The sequence below is a fragment of the Giraffa tippelskirchi genome, chromosome 2, assembly GCF_054371585.1.
Source record: "Giraffa tippelskirchi isolate mGirTip1 chromosome 2, T2T-mGirTip1v1.2.pri, whole genome shotgun sequence".
Taxonomy (NCBI): Eukaryota; Metazoa; Chordata; class Mammalia; order Artiodactyla; family Giraffidae; genus Giraffa; species Giraffa tippelskirchi.
In genome coordinates this window covers 131,341,797-131,361,479 of record NC_137276.1, presented here as the reverse complement: position 1 = coordinate 131,361,479, position 19,683 = coordinate 131,341,797, and the positions used below count along the sequence as shown (strand labels likewise).

General features: G+C 41.8%; 2 protein-coding genes across 4 annotated transcripts in view; both read right to left on the bottom strand.

Annotated features, from left to right (window-relative positions):
• Positions 1 to 18,916, bottom strand: part of OTOL1 (otolin 1) — a 96,428-nt gene extending 77,512 nt beyond the window's left edge. Inside the window, exon 1 of the mRNA XM_081570735.1 lies at positions 18,811 to 18,916. The gene's annotated coding sequence lies outside the window, so the exon portion shown is untranslated. The remainder of the gene's footprint in view (positions 1 to 18,810) is intronic.
• The window catches only part of NMD3 (NMD3 ribosome export adaptor), a 288,544-nt gene that overhangs the window by 64,074 nt on the left and 204,787 nt on the right, over positions 1 to 19,683 (bottom strand). For all 3 annotated transcript variants that reach the window (XR_014076997.1, XR_014076994.1, XR_014076998.1), the window contains one exon: positions 18,811 to 18,916. The gene's annotated coding sequence lies outside the window, so the exon portion shown is untranslated. The remainder of the gene's footprint in view (positions 1 to 18,810; positions 18,917 to 19,683) is intronic.

Below are 19,683 nucleotides of genomic sequence, written 5' to 3'. Positions count from 1 at the left end.
ATTTTTCCATCCTCTCACTTTCAGTCTATATGTGTCTTGAGGTCAGAAGTGGATTTCTTATAGACAGCATATATATGGATCTTGTTTTTGTATCCATTCAGCCAGTCTGTGTCTTTTGGTTGGAGCATTTAATCCATTTACATTTAAAGTAATTACTGATATATATGTTCCTGTTGCCATTTTCTTAGTTGTTTTGGGTTCATTTTGTAGGTCTTTTCTCTTCTCTTGTATTTCTTAGTTATATAAATTCCTTTTACATTTGTTGTAAAGCTGGTTTGGTGGTACTGAATTCTCTTAAATTTTGCTTGTCTGAAAAGCTTTTAATTTCTCCATCAATTTTGATTGAGATCCTTGTCAGGTACAGTAATCTTGGTTGTATATTTTTCCCTTTCAATATATCCTGCCATTCCCTTCTGGCCTGCAGAGTCTCTGCTGAAAGATCAGCTGTCAAGCATATAGGGTTTCCTTTGTATGTTACTTGTTGCTTCTCCCTTGCTGCTTTTAATATTCTTTCTTTGTGTTTAGTCTCCGTTAGTTTAATTAGTAAGTGTCTTGGCATTTTTCTCCTTGGGTTTATCCTGTATGGGACTCTTTGTGCATCTTGGACTTGATTGACTGTTTCCTTTTCCAAGTTGGGGAAATTTTCAACTATAATCTCTTCAAAAATTTTCTCATATCCTTTCTTTTTCACTTCTTCTTCTGGGACCCCTATAATTTGAATGTTGGTCCATTTGATGTTGTCGCAGAGGTCTCTGAGACTATCTTCAGTTCTTTTCATTCTTTTTACTTTATTCTGCTCTTCAGAAGTTATTTCCACCATTTTATCTTCCAGCTCACTGATTCGTTCTGCTTCAGATATTCTGCTATTGATTTCTTCTAGAGTATTTTTAATTTCAGTAATTGTGTTGTTTGTCTCCATATGTTTATTCTTTAATTCTTCTAGGTCTTTGCTAATTGATTCTTGCATTTTCTCCATTTTGCTTTCAAAGTTTTTGATCATCTTTACTATCATCATTCTGAATACTTTTTCAGGTAGTTTGCTTATTTCCTCTTCATTTATTTGGACTTCTGTGTTTCTAGTTTATTCCTTCATTTGTGTAGTATTTCTCTGCCTTTTCCTTATTTTTTTTTAACTTATTGTGTTTGAAGTCTCCTTTTCCCAGGCTTCAAGGTTGAATTCTTTCTTCCTTTTGGTTTCTGCCCTCCTAAGTTTGGTCCAGTGGTTTGTGTATAGGGTGAGATTTGTGCTGAATTTTTGTTGTTTGGTTGGTTTTCCTCTGATGGGCAAGGCTGAGTGTTGTGGTAATCCTGTCTGCTGATGACTGGGCTTGTGTTTTTGTTTTGTTTGTTGTTTAGATGAGGCATCCTGCACAGGGTGCTACTGGTGGTTGGGTGATGCAGGGTCTTGTATTCAAGTGGTTTCCTTTGTGTGAGTTCTCACTATTTGATACTCCCTAGGGTTAGTTCTCTGGTAGTCTAGGGTCTTGGAGTCAGTGCTCCCACTCCAAAGGCTCAGGGCTTGATCTCTGGTCAGGAATGAAGATTCCACAAATGGTTTGTTATGGCATTAAGTGAGATTAAAACAAATATCCAAAAAGGAGAAACCAAAGATGACCCCAGAAAAAAGGCCATTACAAAATCAGGGAAATAATAATTACAATAATGGAATATACACATATACATATACACCCACGAGCAAAGTCAAAACAGGCCAACAAAAATAAAGTACAGTAGACTGACCCAGCAAACAAAAGAAACCAAAAATTATATTTACCAGTTAGCTAAAGCACAAATGGGAAAACAAAACTAAAGCAAGCTGCCAAGTGGGGAATAAAGCAATGAAAACAAAACTAATATGTTGAGAGGAAAGAAAAGAAAGAATAGATACACAAAGTTAAATAGAGGTAGATGAAGAAGACTTATATACATTAAAGATTAACTGCAAGGGGGAAAGAACAGTAGGAAAGGCAAACAAAGGAATAAATGTAGAAAAATATAATAGGTTTAAAAATATTAAAAATTAAAATTATACAAAAGAGAAAAGAAAAAAATGGAAGAAAGAAAAAAGGAGAAAAAAAAAAAGGAAAAATCCACAAAACTGTAAAAGCCCAACGTAGAGGCAGAGGTTTATAACTACAACAGAAGGGGAAAATAAAGGAAAAAGAAAAAAGAAAAAAATCCAAAAGAATCTACAGAACAAATCAAAACATAAGAATAATAAATGTTTTTCTTGAGTCACTGCTGTCAGAGTCCTTTCCCTTGCCGGGAGTCACAGTTCACCTCAGCTCCCTAGGATGCCCTCCAACACTAGGCTGATCTCTGGACCTGCTGTGGGAATAGTTCAGATTCTAATCTGGTCCTATTCCTGTATGTTCTTGCCCTCAATGTCCACAGCTATCAGAAAGAGTGTGTTTTCTTTTGTGGGAGCTCCCAGTGACTTTTTATATATTCCATAGACACAGAGTCTGCCTAGTTGATTGTGTGGATTTAAACTTCAGCTTGTACAGCTGGTGGGAAGGTTTTGGGTCTTTTTCCTTAGACAGACTGTCCCTTGGGTTTCATTTATGGTTTTATTCCCACCTCTGTATTCAGGTCATCTACTGGGGTTTGCTCCTGAGGCTACCCTGGAGGACTTGGGTTTGCCCCTGTGAGGGCCAGGTGTGAAGGTGGTACAGCTGCTTGTGTTGCAAGGGTTCTGGCAGCACCAGATACTCAGGGCAGCAGGAAATATAGTGCTCTAGCAGGGTATGGCAACCAGTATTGGCCAATACCCTCCAGTATTCTTGCCTGGAGAATCCTGCTCCCTGACAGAGAAGCCTGGCAGGCCACAGTCTACAAGGTCACAAACAGTCGGACACTACCAAAGCACCCTGCGTGCATAGACGCAAGACTTTTTTTGCCTGTGGCAGCTCTGCCTCAGTGAGAGTTGAGCGTGAAGGTGGCACAGCTGCTTGGCTTGCGGGGACCCTGGCAGTGCCAAGTGTACAGGGACACGGACTGCCTCCACCGCAGGAGTTATGGCCCTATCAGAGTCTTTTTTTGAGCCTCTTGTAGCTGGCGATCAGAAGGCCTCTTGGCCAGTCTTTCTCCCTAGCTCCGCCCATGCAGGCACTTAGAGGGCTCCCTTGCCTGGGGTCCTTCTCTGTTGTTCCGCCTTTCAGACACATAGAGAAGCCCCCCTGGCTGGGGTCCTACTCTGTAGATTGGCACATCAGGCACTTAAAGGGGCACTATGGGTGGGGTCCTACTCTGTAGTTCAGTGCTTCAGGCGTTTGATGGGCCAGTCTCTCTATTGTTCAGCTGCCAATGCTGGCTGTAGGGAGAGAGAGAGACTATGGTGATGGCTCCACCCCCTAAGCATGACTCAGGAGTATCGCCTTGCTTCCATGGCTGCCTGGCTTTTCTCCACAGGCATTTTCCACCACAATCTCCTCCCTCACATCCCCTTGATCTGTCTCTCCAGTCAACAGCAGCCCTTGCCCTGGGATTGCTCCACGATCCCTAAACTCCAGTTCCCAGCCGCTGTGCCTTCTAGGGGACCTGTGTCCCTGTCCAGAGTATGTATGGCTGTGGGAAGGACTGTCTGATTCTCATTCCATTTAGGCTGCCACAGATCAGCTGTTTCAGTCTTAGACTTAAATGTTTCTCCTCTGACTCAGACAATTGCTGAGATGTGGGAATTGATCCCTGCTTCAGTTCCTCCAGCAGCCGAGTGCAGGTCCAGTCCTACTAACACTCCTGTTTCTCCCCGTGGTTCCTTCATCCTACCGAGTTTTGTGTGGTTCTATATATTCTTTTCCACTGGTCAGGTACTCCTGTCTGCTCTCAGCTGGAGTTCTGCATGCATTTCTGTGTCTGAAGGTGTATTCCTGAGGTATCCATGGAGATAGATGTACTCCACGTCCAACTACTCCTCTGCCATCTTGTTCCCTGAACCTCTTCTGTGTATTCGTGCCACCTCTTCTTAATATCTTCTGCTTCTGTTAGGTCCATACCATTTCTGTCCTTTATTGTGCCCATCTTTGCATGAAATATTCCCTTGGTGTCTCTAATTTTCTTGAAGAGATCCCTAGTCTTTCTCATTGTATTGTTTTCCTCTATTTCTTTGCACTGATCACTGAGAAAGGCTTTCTTATCTCTCCTTGCTATTCTTTGGAACTCTGCATTCAAATGGGTATATCTTTCTTTTTCTCCTTTGCCTTTCCCTTCTCTTTTTTTCTCAGCTACTTGTAAGGCTTCCTTGGATAACTATTTTGCCTTTTTGCATTTCTTTTTCTTGGGGATGGTCTTGATCACTGCCTCCTGTACAATGTCACGAACCTCTGTCCATAGTTCTTCAGCCACTCTATCAGATCTAATCCCTTGTATCTATTTGTCACTCCCACTGTATAATTGTAAGGGATTTGATTTAGGTCATACCTGAATGGTCTAGTGGTTTTCCCTACTTTCTTGAACTTAAGTCTGAATTTGGCAATAAGGAGTTCATGATCTGAGCCACAGTCAGCTCCTGGTCTTGTTTTTGCTGGCTGTATAGAGCTTCTCTATCTTTGGCTGCAAAGAATATAATCAATCTGATTTCGGTGTTGACCATTTGGTGATGTCCATGTGTAGTCTTCTCTTGTGTTGTTGGAAGAGGGTGCCAGTGCTTTCTCTTGGCAAAACTCTGTTAGCCTTTGTCCTGCTTCATTTTTACTCCAAGGCCAAATTTGTCTGTTACTCCAGGTATCTCTTGACTTCCTACTTTTGCATTCCAGTCCCCTATGATGAAAAGGACATGTTTGGGGGCTGTTAGTTCTAGAAGGTTCTGTAGGTCTTCATAGAACATTCAACTTCAACTTCTTCAGCATTACTGATTGGGGCATAGACTTGGATTACTGTGATATTGAATGGTTTGCCTTGGAAACGAACCAAGATCATTCTGTTATTTTTGAGATTGTACCCAAGTACTGAATTTCAGACTCTTTTGTTGACTGTGAGGGCTACTCGATTTCTTCTAAGGGATTTGTGCCCACAGTAGTAGATAGAATGGTCATCTGAGTTAAACTCACCCATTCCAGTCCATTTTAGTTCACTGATTCGTAAAACGTCAATGTTCATTCTTGCCATCTCCTATTTGACCACTTCTAATTTATCTTGATTCATGGACCTAACATTCCAGGTTCCTATGCAATATTGCATCGACTTTACTTTACAGCATCGGTCTTTACTTCCATCACCAGTTACATCCACAACTATGCATGTTTTTGCTTTGCCTCTGTCTCTTCACTCTTTCTGGAGTTATTTCTCTACTCTTTTTCGGTAGCATATTGGGAACCTACTGACCTGAGGAGTTCATCTTTCAATATCCTAGCCTTTTCATACTGTTCATGGGGTTCTCAATGGAAGAATACTGAAGTAGTTTATCATTGCCTTCTCCAGTGGACTACGTTTTGTCAGAACTCTCCACCATGACCCCACCATCTTGGGTGGCCTTACATGGCATGGCTCATAGTTTCATTGTTAGACAAGGCTGTGGACCATGTGATCAGTTTGATTAATTTTCTGCGATTGTGGTTTTCATTCTCTCTGCCCTCTGATAGCAAAGAAAGGCAACGCCAAAGAATGCTCAAACTACCACACAATTGCACTCATCTCACACACTAGTAAAGTAATGCTCAAAATTCTCCAAGCCAGGCTTTAATAATACATGAACCATGAACTTTCAGATGTTCAAGCTGGTTTTAAAAAAAGAGGAACCAGAGATCAAATTGCCAACATTTGTTGGATCACAGAAAAAGCAAGTGAATTCCAGAAAAACATCTATTTCTGCTTTATTGACTATGCCAAAGCCTTTGACTCTGTGGATCACAACAAACTGTGGAAATTCTTAAAGATGGGAATACCAGACCACCTGACCTGCCTATTGAGAAATCTGTATGCAGGTCAGGAAGCAACAGTTAGAACTGGACATGGAACAACAGACTGGTTCCAAATAGGAAAAGGAGTATGTCAAGGCTGTATATTGTCACCCTGCTTATTTAACTTATATGCAGAGTACATCATGAGAAATACTGGGCTGGAGGAAGCACAAGCTGGAATCAAGATTGCTGGGAGAAATATCAATAACCTCAGATATGCAGATGACACCACCCTTATGGCAGAAAGCAAAGAAGAGCTCAAGAGCCTCTTGATGAAAGTGAAAGAGGAGAGTGAAAAAGTTGGCTTAAAGCTCAACATTCAGAAAACTAAGATCATGGCAACTAGTACCATCACTTCATGAGAAAGAGATGGGCAAACAGTGGAAACAGTGAGAGACTTTAATTTTGGGGGCTCCAAAATCACTGCAGATGGTGATTGCAGCCATGAGATTAAAAGACGCTTACTCCTTGAAAGAAAAGTTATGACCAACCTAGGCAGCATATTAAAAAGCAGAGACATTACTTTGTCAACAAATGTCCATCTAGTTAAGGCTTTGGTTTTTCCAATAGTCATGTATGGATGTGAGAGTTGGACTATAAAGAAAGCTGAGCGCTGAAGAATTGATGCTTTTGAACTGTGGTGTTGGAGAAGACTCTTGAGAGTCCCTTGGACTGTAAGAAGATCCAACAAGTCCATCCTAAAGGAGATCAATCCTGGGTGTTCATTGGAAGGACTGATGTTGAAGCTCAAACTCCAATACTTTGGCCACCTCATGCGAAGAACTGACTCATTTGAAAAGACCCTGATGCTGGGAAAGATTGAATGTGGGAGAAGAAGGGGACAACGGAGGATGAGACGGTTGGATGGCATCACCGACTCAATGGACATGAGTTTGAGTAAACTCCAGGAGTTGGTGATAGACAGGGAATCCTGGCATGCTGCAGTCCATGGGGTCGCAAAGAGTCAGAGGTGACTGTGTGACTGAACTGAACTGCCCTGTGATGAATAAGGATAAGAGGCTTATAAAATCTTCCTGATGAGAGAGACTGACTGTGGGGGAAACTGGGTCTTGTTCGGATGGGCGGGGCCATGTTCATGAAATCTTTAATCCAATTTTCTGTTGATGGGTGTGGCTGTGTTCCCTCCCTGTTGTTTGACCTGACACCAAACTATGGTAATGAAGATAATGGCAATCTCCCTCAAAAGATCCTGTGCACACACTGCTACACTCAGTTCCCCCAAACCTGCAGCAGGCCACCGCTGATCCACGCCTCTGCCAGCGATTCCTGAACACTCACAGGCAAGTCTGGGTCAGTCTCTTTTGGGGTCACTGCTCTTTGCTACTCCCCATTATCTAAAACAATGGATAAATCCTACATACTTTAAAATGTTCTGCATAAGCATCTCTAAATCACTGATGATGAACTTAAAGTACAGCAATTCTGAATCAGACAATGTCAAACCTGGGTCAAAATTTTGAACTCAAGACTTACTGTCTACAGTGCCTTGTGATCATCATTTATTCTTCTAAGGCTCAGTAGCCTCTGTAAACTATATCAACTTTGTGCACTGCTGGAAGAATTAGCAGTTATCTAAGTAAGGCACTCAGCACCAAGGCAGGGCACATGTGGTTACCATTCGGTTATACCTACTGAGCTCTTGCTGCTTTGGGAATTAGACTCCCACATTTTTTGCTGTTTGCACATAGTCTTCTTTGCCTATTTAAAACATTAGAAGTTTTTTTAAGGAGAGAGTGCTCTGGCCCCTGTAGAATGGTCTGTCTTCACTTTTTCAAGTTTGTTTTCCTGATTGATTTCATTTGGGTTGGGAGGTATATTTATTTGCTGGAATAACTTAAAAGAGAGCTTATTGTTTCTCCAGAACTCACAATTTGGGAGGCTAGAAGTTGAAGATCGAGATGTTGGCAGACTCTGTTCCTTCTTAAGGCTGTGACGAAGAATCTGTTTCATGCCTCTCCCCTGACTTTTGGTATTTGGCTGGCAGTCTTTGGCATTCCTTGGCTTGTAGAACCGTCACCCCGAACTCCGCATTTATCGTCACACAGTGTGCTCCCTGTGTGCATGTCTGTGTCCAAATTTCTCCTTTTTATAAGGACACCAATGTCATATTGGATTAAAGCCCACCCTATTCCAGTATGACTTCATCTTAACTAATTACACCTGCAAGGACACTTTTTCCAAACAAGATCACATTCTAGGTGGGGGATGAGATGCTTCGGACTTCAGCACAAGAATGAGGGGATGAAGCTGGGGCACAAATCAACCCATAAAAGGTTATAAGACTCTCATCATTTCCATGAGCTTTCTGGACTATAAACTCCAAAGGAAATAAGCAAAACCTAATTATAACTGTAGTTGTCAGTCTTTTTATATTGCAAGCCATCTTCACTGGAGTATGAAGGTGTAACTTTATGTATATGAGAGAAAGGGTCTTACCTTCGTAGAAACAGTACATCTTCCTAGGATTTTATCTAACTATTTTAGAAGTAGTGACTCTGTAATTAATGTCTTACATTTATTATTTACTTTCATATATTGCAATTAATAGTTCAGATAAAAATCACTTAAAGACCAGATGGGATTTCAGGAATCACACAATGGGAAATAAAAAACATGAGAGTGCTTGACCAAAAGCCTAAAAATGGGTTTTAACTAAATACATAAACATTTTGATGTTGCTCCAAACAAAGAAGCCATACTCTGAGGACTGGAAGCATTTTTTTCAATGACAAAGTTTTCTTTGGGTAGATGTTTTTGTATGGTGGCTTTGTCTTTGTAATCTGATCAAGTGATCCATAGGTCAGGATGGGGGAGGTCAGATGTACAAAAGCTTTGCAGTATAAATAAAGGAAGTCTCTGTCTGCACCTCCCAGTTTCCACAGTTCCCTTCCCTCAGGCCACCACTGCTGCCACACATCCTTGGTATCCAGAGTTTTTTTAAAAAAAAAAAAAGGTGCAGGTAAACTGACACCAAGGATAGCAGGACTGTCCAGCTCATGGCTTTTTTCTCTTTACCTTGTGTCTTGAAGATCCTGCCCTATTAGAAGTTTCATTTGTTGTAACTGCTGCACTTGTGTTTCCAAAGTTATGATTCCTCTTTGGGTGGAACATTATCTGCATGAGCAATGCAGTTTTCTCACAATACTACAACGTGACCCCTCCTCACCCCCATTTCTACTGAGGGCTGGGAAGGTTCATAACTAAAGCACAGTATCAAATGGAAAGATAGACAGACTTAATCAAGGCCTTCAATGGCACCATTGTACTGGAGAAGTTCTGCTTGGTGATTTGCAGTTAAAAGAAAAATCAGGCTCAGAAATTATTGCTTCCCTATACAGCCTCCCTCACTAGTTTCTTTGCTAATAAAATTTACAGGTGAAAGAATCATTAATTCTACAGCACGATTGCTAATAGCCACAGTGACACCCTCCTAGGACTGGAATGTAATTTATTTGCAACTTCCCTATTGTTGAGCATTTACATTGTTTGTAACTGCTAAACATCAAAACAATTCAGTTATTCACATACCCATGAATATTTTTTTGGCACAAATTGCCAATTTCCAGGCTTCCCTGGTGACTCGGTGGTAAAGAATTCACCTGCCAATGCAGGAGACAGGGGTTCCATCCCTGGTCCAGAAAGATCCCACATGGCGTGGAGCAACTAAGCCCATGTGCCACAGCTATTGAGCCTGTGCTCTAAAGATCAGGAGCCACAACCACTGAGTCTCACCAGCCCTGAAGCCCAGGCTCCACAACAAGAGAAGCCACTGCAATGAGAAGCCTCCTCACTGCAGCTAGAGAAGCCCCTGCTTGCTGCAAACAGAGAAAAGTCCAGGAAACAATGAAGACCCATCACAGCCAAAAATAAATAAAATCACTTTTTAAAAATTGCCAATTTCCATCCCCAGAAATAATTTACACATTTGTTCTTAACACTTGGGAGCATGGGCTTTGAGAATCTGATGGAATTTTACCCCTCTTCAGGAAAAAAATATAAATACACACAAAAATCTTTACACAATTTTAGGGTATTTCTCCCTCAAAAAAGAACTCCAGGTAAAGAAATTAATGCCAACTATGCTCCTACCAACAATGATCCTTGCTCATACCTTCAATTTCTTTTCAAACTACTTACTGATTTGACAGATGAAAAGGTATACTTCCCTTTTCTTAATTTGTATTTTTCGATTCTTATGAAATAACGTATTTTTGAAAAGTTGATTGGTCATATGTGTTTTTTGTACATTGCTTATCCAAGGCTTTTATATAATTCAGATTTTAAACATAAAATTAAAATTTGTAATTCAACACTATAAATGGCAACCCACTCCAATATTCTTGCCCAGAGAGTCCCATGGACAGAATAGCCTGGTAAGCTACAGTCCATCAGGTCACAAAGAGTCAGACACGACTGAGCGACTAACACACAACACTATAAAAGCAAATGATTGGAAACATCCAGCCCCAGGCATTCCCTGAACTAAAATAATGGAGTCTTTTGAGAATCAGATTTCGATGTTGTATGTCTGCTATTTTCCACTAGAGGGCAGTATTAGCCCATCTATTATTTTCTGGCTTCTGCAGCACAGACTCAACTTACCGTCTTTAGAAAGTATTTTTCTGAAAAACACTTGCAAAGAGTTATAAGTACTTCATTGTATATGTAACACATTATTATATTAAAATGATTATTTAAATTTTTGTTAATTTATTTCAACACAAAATGTACAAATGGAATTTCAATCATTTTGATCATTATTACCACGCTCTATGCTTAGTCACTCAGTCGTGTTCGACTCTACCACTCCATGGACTGTGGCCTGCCAGGCTCCGCTGTCCATGGAGATTCTCTGGGCAAGAATACTAGAGCAGGTTGCCATGCCCTCCTCCAGGGGATCTGCCCAACCCAGGGATTGAACCCAGGTCTCCAGCATTGCAGGTGGATTCTATACTGTCTGAGCCACCAGGGAAGCCCATAACCAGATGAAAACTATGTCTTTATTAGCCTTCATTATTACATAGATTTACTGAAACTATCGAGTTTCCCAGGTGACACAGTGGTAAAGAATCGGCCTGCCAATGAGGAGACTCAAGAGACGCAGGTTCAATCCCTGGGTCAGGAAGATCCCCTGGAGAAGGGAATGGCAACCCACTCCAGTATTCTTGCCTGTAGAACCTCATGGACAGGGGAGCCTGGTGGGCTACAGTTCAAGGGGTCACAAAGAGTCAGAGATGACTTAGCAATTAAACAACAACTGAAACTATCATTACTTTCAGAATTTGTTTACAGTGCCATTTATAATTGAAACTTCATAACCCATTAGGATAAACTAAGGAAAAGCAACTGACTCCTGAAGAAGCTTCTTGAAACACAACCAGATTAATTCTTGATTCCAAATGTTTTATCCCACTGGCTGATCAGGTACTAAATGATAAAGCATGATCTCTTTCTTTTAATAAATATTTGCTGATCATCTGCATTTGCAGGGCATTCTTCTGGGGCCTGCAAATATGGTAATGAAGGAAACAGAAATCCCTGACCTCAGAGGGCTTATATGCTAGAGAGGTAGGGCAAGGAGCCTATACAAGCATGTGTGTCTTATATACACACTAGAAGGTTACAGGTACTGAGAGCAAAATCAGGCTGGAAAGGGAGATAGCACACTGGGGACATGAGGATACTATTTTAAATAGAGTGGTCAGTGGAAACTTCTTGGCTTGACATATGAACAGAAAACTTAAAGAACACAGAGTCACAAAGATCCGAAGAAAGATCACTCCATGCAGAGAAGGAACACAGGCCCAAGGGATCTGACTGATGAGAAACAGCAAGGAACCAGAGTGGCAAAAGAGAAAGTGAGCCAGGGAAGAGCAAGGGGGCCAGAGAGCAGGGGTCCTTGGCAGCCAGCATCAGGACTCAGGCTTTTCCTCTGACATAGAGAAAAGTTGGGGCTTGAGAAAAGTTGGGGCTTTAAGAAAGGCAGGATACAGTCTACATGCATACGAAGCATCACTCCAACTCCATCTCCAAAACAGACCATAGAGGGACAAGGATAGAAACAGGAAGACTAATTAAGAAGCTACTACTATAGTTCATTAGGTGAGAGACAGTGGTGAGAATAGCCCAGGAAAGATGTAGAGGCAGACAACATTTGAGGTGTATGTGAGCAGTTTGAATAGGTAGTTGCATACGGGAGACAGGCATTCAAGGCAGAAGTCCTGGCTGGAAAGACAAATTTGGGACACAAAAGTATAGAAATAGAATAAAACCACCAAGAGAATGAGTGTAGAAAGGAGAGAAATGTCTGAAAACCAAACCCTGGAGCATCTAACATTTAGAAGTCAGGGCAATGAGGACACACTATCTACAGAGGCTGAGAAAGGGTGTCAAGTGAGACAGGAGAAGAACCGAAAATGAGGGGTCTGGAAGCCAACTGCTTCCAGGAGCAGAAGTGATGCACCATCAAAAGCTGAGGGCAGAGCCTGATGCTTGATGTTAGCTGGGTGGACTATGTGGCCTTGACAAGAGCAGTGTTCCTGGAATGGTGGGTCCCAAAGCCTGATCAGAGAGAATTACAGAGATATACAGTGATACAGGAGCCAGCAAGCATTACTATTATTTCAAGGAATTATGATAGGGCTTCGCAGGTGGCACTAGTGATAAAGAACCTGCCTGCCAATGCCAGAGATAGATATAAGAGATGCACATTAAATCTCTGGGCCTGGAAGATAACCTGGAGGAGGGCATGGCAACCCACTCCAGTATTCTTATCTGGAGAATCCTATGGACAGAGGAGCCTGGCAGGCTACAGTCCATAGGGTCTCGAAGAGTCAGACACACTTGAAGCTACTTAGCACACATGCATACACGAATAACAGAAATAGAATTTAGAAATGAAGCAATAGCTGGAGAAAGATATGAGGTCAAGAGAGGGTTTTCAGAAGATGTGAGAAAAGAGTATGACTTTACATTATTAGCAGTAGAGAGGTGAAAACTGGAGGTTGCAAGTAAGAAATGATCCTTTCCAAAGCTATGCCACTGAGTAGGCAAGAGGACAGGATCTAGTGCGAAGGTAGGACTTTAGCCATCTTTAGCATGTGGCCGGAGAAGGCAATGGCACCCCACTCCAGTACTCTTGCCTGGAAACTCCCATGGACGGAGGAGCCTGGTAGGCTGCAGTCCATGGGGTCGCAAAGAGTGGGACACGACTGAGCGACTTCACTTTCACTTTTCCCTTTCATGCACTGGAGAAGGAAATGGCAACCCACTCCAGTGTTCTTGCCTGGAGAACACCAGGGACTGCGGAGCCTGGTGGGCTGCCGTCTATGGGGTCGCACAGAGTCGGACATGACCGAAGCGACTTAGCAGCAGCAGCAGCAGCAGCATGTGACCAACTGTATGGACCCACATGCCAGGAGGTGGGAACAATTTTTATTGAGAAACTAAGGTCAGTATTCCTCATGGCACTTTATTCTGTATTTTACTGGGGAATGTGCCTTATAGGAGCTGTTTTTATTTCAAAGTTAGTACCTTGTCTCCTGATTAAGTTAAAGTAGAGCAGCCTAATTACTCTGCTGCCCGTTGCTCAAAGCCCCAGTGCATGGATGACGTTGGCTTCAGAAGATGCTGCCTCTCATTATCCAGGACGGGGCTGGGGCAGGGAAGTGATTTCTCAGGAAAAACTCTCCACAAGAACAAGCAGGGTTTTGCCATAATATCTCCTGCTGCAGCAGAGAAGCCGTGTTGGCCAGTTTCTTTGTGTCTTCTGCTGATTTAATACAAATTGTCCATTTGATAAAATGGACAATTAAAAATAATCGTGGAGGTAGAGAATAGAAGTACTGCTAAAAATATATAACTTTTAAATCTTTTTAAATTTAGGTTAGCTACCTGGGCATATTTGCTGTCCTCTCTGACTGTACAGAATCCGCCTGCAATGCAGGAGACCTAGGCTCAATCCCTGGCTTGGGAAGATCCCCTGGAGGAGGGCATAGCAACCCACTCCAGTATTCTTGCCTGGAGAATCCTCATGGACAGAGGAGCCTGGTGGGCTATCGTCCATGGGGTCACAAAAAGTCGGACACGACTGAGTGACTAAGCCCACTGACTTGACAGTTTTGTCCCGGATCTCTACGTGACTCACATTTTCACAGCGTTCTGTCCTCAAATCCTATCTCAGAGACGTCTTTCCTGGACAGCGACTTAGCCATGGTCTCTACCCTTTATGTTCACCATCCCATCACTCCCTTGCTTTTGCTTTGATGCCCTTGACATTTCTGAAAGTCTGTGAGGTATTTCCTTACCTGGTTTAATCCCCGCCTCCATGAGGGCAACGAACTTGCCAGTTCTGTTGCTTCTTCTCCCCACACCCAGAACACAGCACAGAGAAGCTGCCCATTAAAGTGTGTGTTGAGTGAATGAATTGATGAGAACCAAGGCAGAAGAGAAAGAATGGAGTGCGGGACCCAGCAGAAACCACATAACAATATTTGGGGTATGTTTTTACTAAAAAAAAAAATGTTGATATTTATCTGAAATTCAAATTTAATTGGACAGCCTGTATTTATTTCATTTGGTAGAAAGTATCCACCCCTAGATACTTTCATTACTAGCAGCTCACATAAAACTGTTATATAGTTGCCCCTTAATATTGCAGGGGATTGGTTCCAGCACCCCCACCAATATTGATACCCATGGATGCTCAAGTTCCTTATAAAAAATGGTTATATTTGCATATAACCTCCCATATTCTTTACATATCCTCCTTTATACCTTAAATCATCTCTAGATCATTTATATAATACCTAATACAAAGTTATACCAAGCATATAGATATAAATACAATGGCAGTGTTGTGTAAATAGTTGCTGACTCAAGAGCAAGTTCAAATTTTGCCTTTCAGAACTTTCTGAATTATTTTTCTGAATAGTCTCAATCTGCAGTTGGTAGAATCCATGGATGTAGAACCCAAGGATGTGGAAATCAACATACACAGAGAGCTGACCATGCATCCAATGTAGGTGCCTAATCAAGGTAACCAGGAGGTGGCATGACATAGTGGATACTGTAGAATTAGTGTCAGTTAGTAGCCCTGGGATCATGTGGCTGTCAAATGTTGGTTTTAGGAAACTTACTTTCTTGTATGTTATAAATATGATTCAATTATTTGTTCAATAAATACTATGTGCTAAGCACTGGGCTAGCACATAAAAATTGTTCCACAATGGAAAAAATGGGAATTCTTGTACACTGTTGGTGGAAATGTAAATTGGTGCAGCCACTGTGGAAAACAGTATGGAGGTTTCCCCAAAAACTACAAATAGAACTATCATACTGTGCTATGCTTAGTTGCTCAGTCATGTCCGTCTCTTTGCGACCCTCATGGACTGTAGCCCACCAGTCTCCTCTGTCTATGGGGATTCTCCAGGCAAAAATACTGGAGTAGGTTGCCATGCCTCCTCCAGGGGATCTTCCCAACCCAGGGATCGAACCCAGGTCTTCTGCATTGCAGGCAGATTCTTTACCATGTGAGCCACCAGGGAAGCCCAAAAATACTGGAGTGGGTAACCTATCCCTTCTCCAGGGGATCTTTCTGACCCAGGAATAGAACCAGGGTCTCCTGCATTTCAGGTAGATGCTTTACCAGCTGAGCTACCAGGGAAGCGCTATGACCCAGCAATTCCACTCCTGGGTATATATTTTTTAAAAAAACAAAACCTCTAATATGAAAATATACATGCACCCCAATGTTCATAGCAGCATTATTTACGAATGCCAAGATATGAAAGCAACCTAAGTTTCCATCAGCAGATGAATGTATAAAGATGTTCTTTATATACACAATGGAATACTACTCAGCCATAAAGAAGAGTGAAATTTTGCCATTGTAGCAATATGGATGGACTTGGAGGGCAGTAGTCTAAGTGAAGGAAGTCATACAAAAGAAGACAAAAACTGTAGGATATGATTTTTATGTGGAACCTAAAAAACATAACAGGAGATTCAGGTTTGATCCCTGGGCCAGGAAGATCCCTTGGTGTAGGAAATGGAAACCCATTCCAGGATTCTCGCCTGGGAAATTCCATGGACAGAGGAGCTTGGAGGGGTACATTCTATGGGGGTTGCAAAGAGTTGGACAAGACTGAGCACACACACACACACAGTGAATATAACAAAAAAGCAGCAGACTCACAGATATAAAGAACAACAGTGGTTACCCAAAGGGGAGAAGGGAGTGGGAGGGGCAAGATAGAGGAAGGGGATTAACAGGTACAAACTGTTAGGTATAAACTAAACTACAAGGGCATATTGTACAATATGGGGAATACAATCAATATTTTATAGTAACTATAAAGTGAAAGTGAAGTCACTCAGTCGTGTCCGATTCCTTGCAACCCCATGGACTGTAGCCTACCAGGCTCCTCCATCCAAGGGATTTTCCAGGCAAGAGTACTGGAGTAGGTTGCCATTTCCTTCTCCAGGGAATCTTCCCGACCCAGGGATTGAACCCAGGTCCCCTGCATTGTAGGCAGACACTTTACCATCTGAGCCACCAGGGAAGTCACAATAACTATAATAACTATAAGTTAATAATAACTATAAGTGGAGTATAATTTTAAAATTATGAATCACTATATTGTACACCTGTAACTTATACAACTTATATTATACAACTATACTTCAATTAAAAAATTCTCACACTAACCATAAGAAAAGTAAATTATGCCACAATGGAACATTTTCCTACTTTTTTCTCATTTTTTCCTCTTACTTAATTGATAACATCTTGCAAAGTAATTACCTTCCTCAAAATTTTATTCACTCACTCTTGCCAAGAATCATGAAAGAAGACAGTTCTTATGTTTTTGCTGAAGGACAGATGATTCTATGGGCAGGAATTACTTACACACTAAATGAGTCTCTCAGTCTAACTGTACCTGAAGGATTTGTCTCCACTATCTTCTTAGTCCCCTCACCCTAATATAAGATCACAGTCTCAAGAACTTGTACTGTTTCTATGTATTCTATTATCTTCATCAGTAACATATGTTAATAAAATGCATATTAAAAATATATATATTTCTACTGCCATCAGTTTCCCTTGCAAACCTGAGTGATTGTTTCTCTCTTGAGTTCTCAAAAGGACATTTTTTTAACATGCCTGCCTTTTCTTTCTTGTCTAGATCTCTTTTTCTTTGCTCTTTTTCTTTGCTTTTGTTCATTAACAAAATGGGTTTTAGGCTCCACAAACCACCCACTCCACATCACAGGTGTTTTGTGGGGAAAAAGGAAGGGTGTGGCATTGAGTAGCACAAATTCATGAAAAATCTCCTATAAGATAAATACCATTTTAAGATAAATAACCATTTATCATAAATCTCTTAATGGACATCTGCACATTTGTTCTCATACTTGACAGTGAAGAGAAGTTTAGCTAAAAAAAACATTTATAAGGAGGGGGAAGTGAGAGTTCCTTCAAAAACTAGGAATGTTGTTCTCCATTGCAGCATTGAAGAGCAAACTGAAATGAACAAACCAGAACTGCTTGGCCAGACTTTAATTGCCCTGTGGTTCTAACTCCTGGGGCAGGCATTATGGAAGGAATGTCCTCTCCTTACAGGAAATGGCTTTGTGCTCTCTTCAGGGGTGACTGCAGTTATTTGACTGTTAGAAAGCTTATCTGAGAGGCCTTCATTCTGGGGTCCCTGGGCCCAACCTACCCATTAGGCAGTTCCAACACAGAACAAAAGACCCATTGAAAATGGAAGAAGAGGAAGAGTCAGCCTGGAGGTGGCAAGGGGAAGATGGACATCGAGAGCAACGCAGGACAAGCAGCCAGGGCAGCCTTCTCCCACGCCTCTTCCTGAGGGCTCCGTGTAAACGTGGAGCCCCTCCCAGCAGCCCCTCTCCCCACGGAGGCCACACGCCCCAAGGCAAATCTTCTCACTGCCAAAACCTCAAACACTGCAATAATAGGGTCATTAGGTCATTACTGTCTTGCCTACCCTTCAAAGTTTACTGTATAGTTTTACAGCTGAGAAATTCTTGAAACTGAAAAAACTCAATGGGTGTAAATTACATTAATAGGCCCCAGGATTAGGGAGCCAGATCTGTCTGGCAGCCTGGGAAATTTTACCATCCTACACTCAGCTGTGCTCAGAAACCCTGCTGCTTATTTATGTTCTAGAATTGCTGACATTCCTAAGGGAGGGCCCCCACCCTGTTAAGAGAGAAAAGCACAAATATAACTCAGAACTTCAGAGCACAGGCCCGAGCACTTTAAACTTCCTCTGCTCCCCCGGCTCTTCTTCAAGATGGCAGCTCAGAGAGTGGTGGTGGGGTCCCGGGTACATGGTCACCATCCCCTGCCTTCCGTCTCCTATTCTGAGCACGGAGCCACACCTGGCATCTCTTGGGCCTGAGGGACTGTCGAGTCTTTCTCAGCTGGGTCTGCTGAGGTCTGACCCTTGACTTCATTCTACCTCCACCCCAAGTGGGCCCCTCACCCTTGCTTAGTGTCACTTTGCCCTACTGGAGTCACACCCCTCCTTTTAATTTTGCCCAATGCCCTTAGCTATCTAGATAGTTCTCTACAGTATTCTCAGAAGTTTCTAGAAAGGGATATTCAGGGGAATCAAGCTCTCACTCCATCTACTTGACTCTGCAGTTGCTCACATGGTTATGAGAAGAGTCACCTTGTGAGATTCCTTCTCCCAATAAAAAACAGTGCAAAAGCCATCCTTCTTTCACCTCTTCTCTCCCTCCACCTGAACATCTCCACATTTAGCACTTTAGTCTAGAAAAGCCACCCAGATACTTTGTCACCATGTGTTCCCTCTGCCCTGTTACCTCCTTCCTCCCGCAAGGATGGGGTCTAACCAGGACATACCTACAGAATCCTGATGACGCGCTCGGTTCAAAGGGTGCCCAGATGGAGCCCACACTCCACTTCTCTGAAGCTTTTGATGTCATGGTTCAGGCTTGAAGGTGAAAGACTGAAAGAGGAAAAATGATTATAAGACAAAACAGAAGTACATCTGTTCAATATTATATAAAATATGATTCCTTTATATCTATTTCCTCAGAAGCAGGATTTCTGAATTCCTTTCAAAAGTTCCTTTACTAGCTTTTAGCTTCCTAATGTGCCAGCATATTTTTATTCCAAAGAGAACTTTTCATTATCTCATTTAAAAAACAAAACAAACCCACCTAACTCTAAGATTTGACATCAAGTCAAAAGCAGCCAGCAGTGTAAGAATGGAGGCTGCAGAAGAGCCACGTGTGAGGAATGAAACACAGGGTTTGATTCATAGAGAACATGATTCATGGAATTTGAGGCAAATACAAGCATTTTTGAAAAATTCAAGGCCAGTATTAGTAATGAAGTAGATTTGCTTCATATGATGGTGAACATACACTCTTACCTTAATAATCTTCAATATCACACAGTGAGGACACACCTGCCAGTTTCAAAAAGTGAACACTGCCCTCTGAAACTTATCATGTAAGACCAATTTTTTAGCTTCTTTTAAAAATTAATCTTCTAATGCTTAATTGAATGAAGCTTTAGTATGACTCAAGGTCCTTTGATTTACTTTAGGAATTCAGTCCAAATATTGATGCAATTTTTGGCACAAAGAGTCATTTGCAAGGTCGCAGGGTATAAGCAAAAAGACTAGCTTTCTCATTACTTGTCATTTCTAGATAGCATATGTCCTTTTGAATATTAATTAGGACACAGAGAAAAGTTGGAGATCACTTC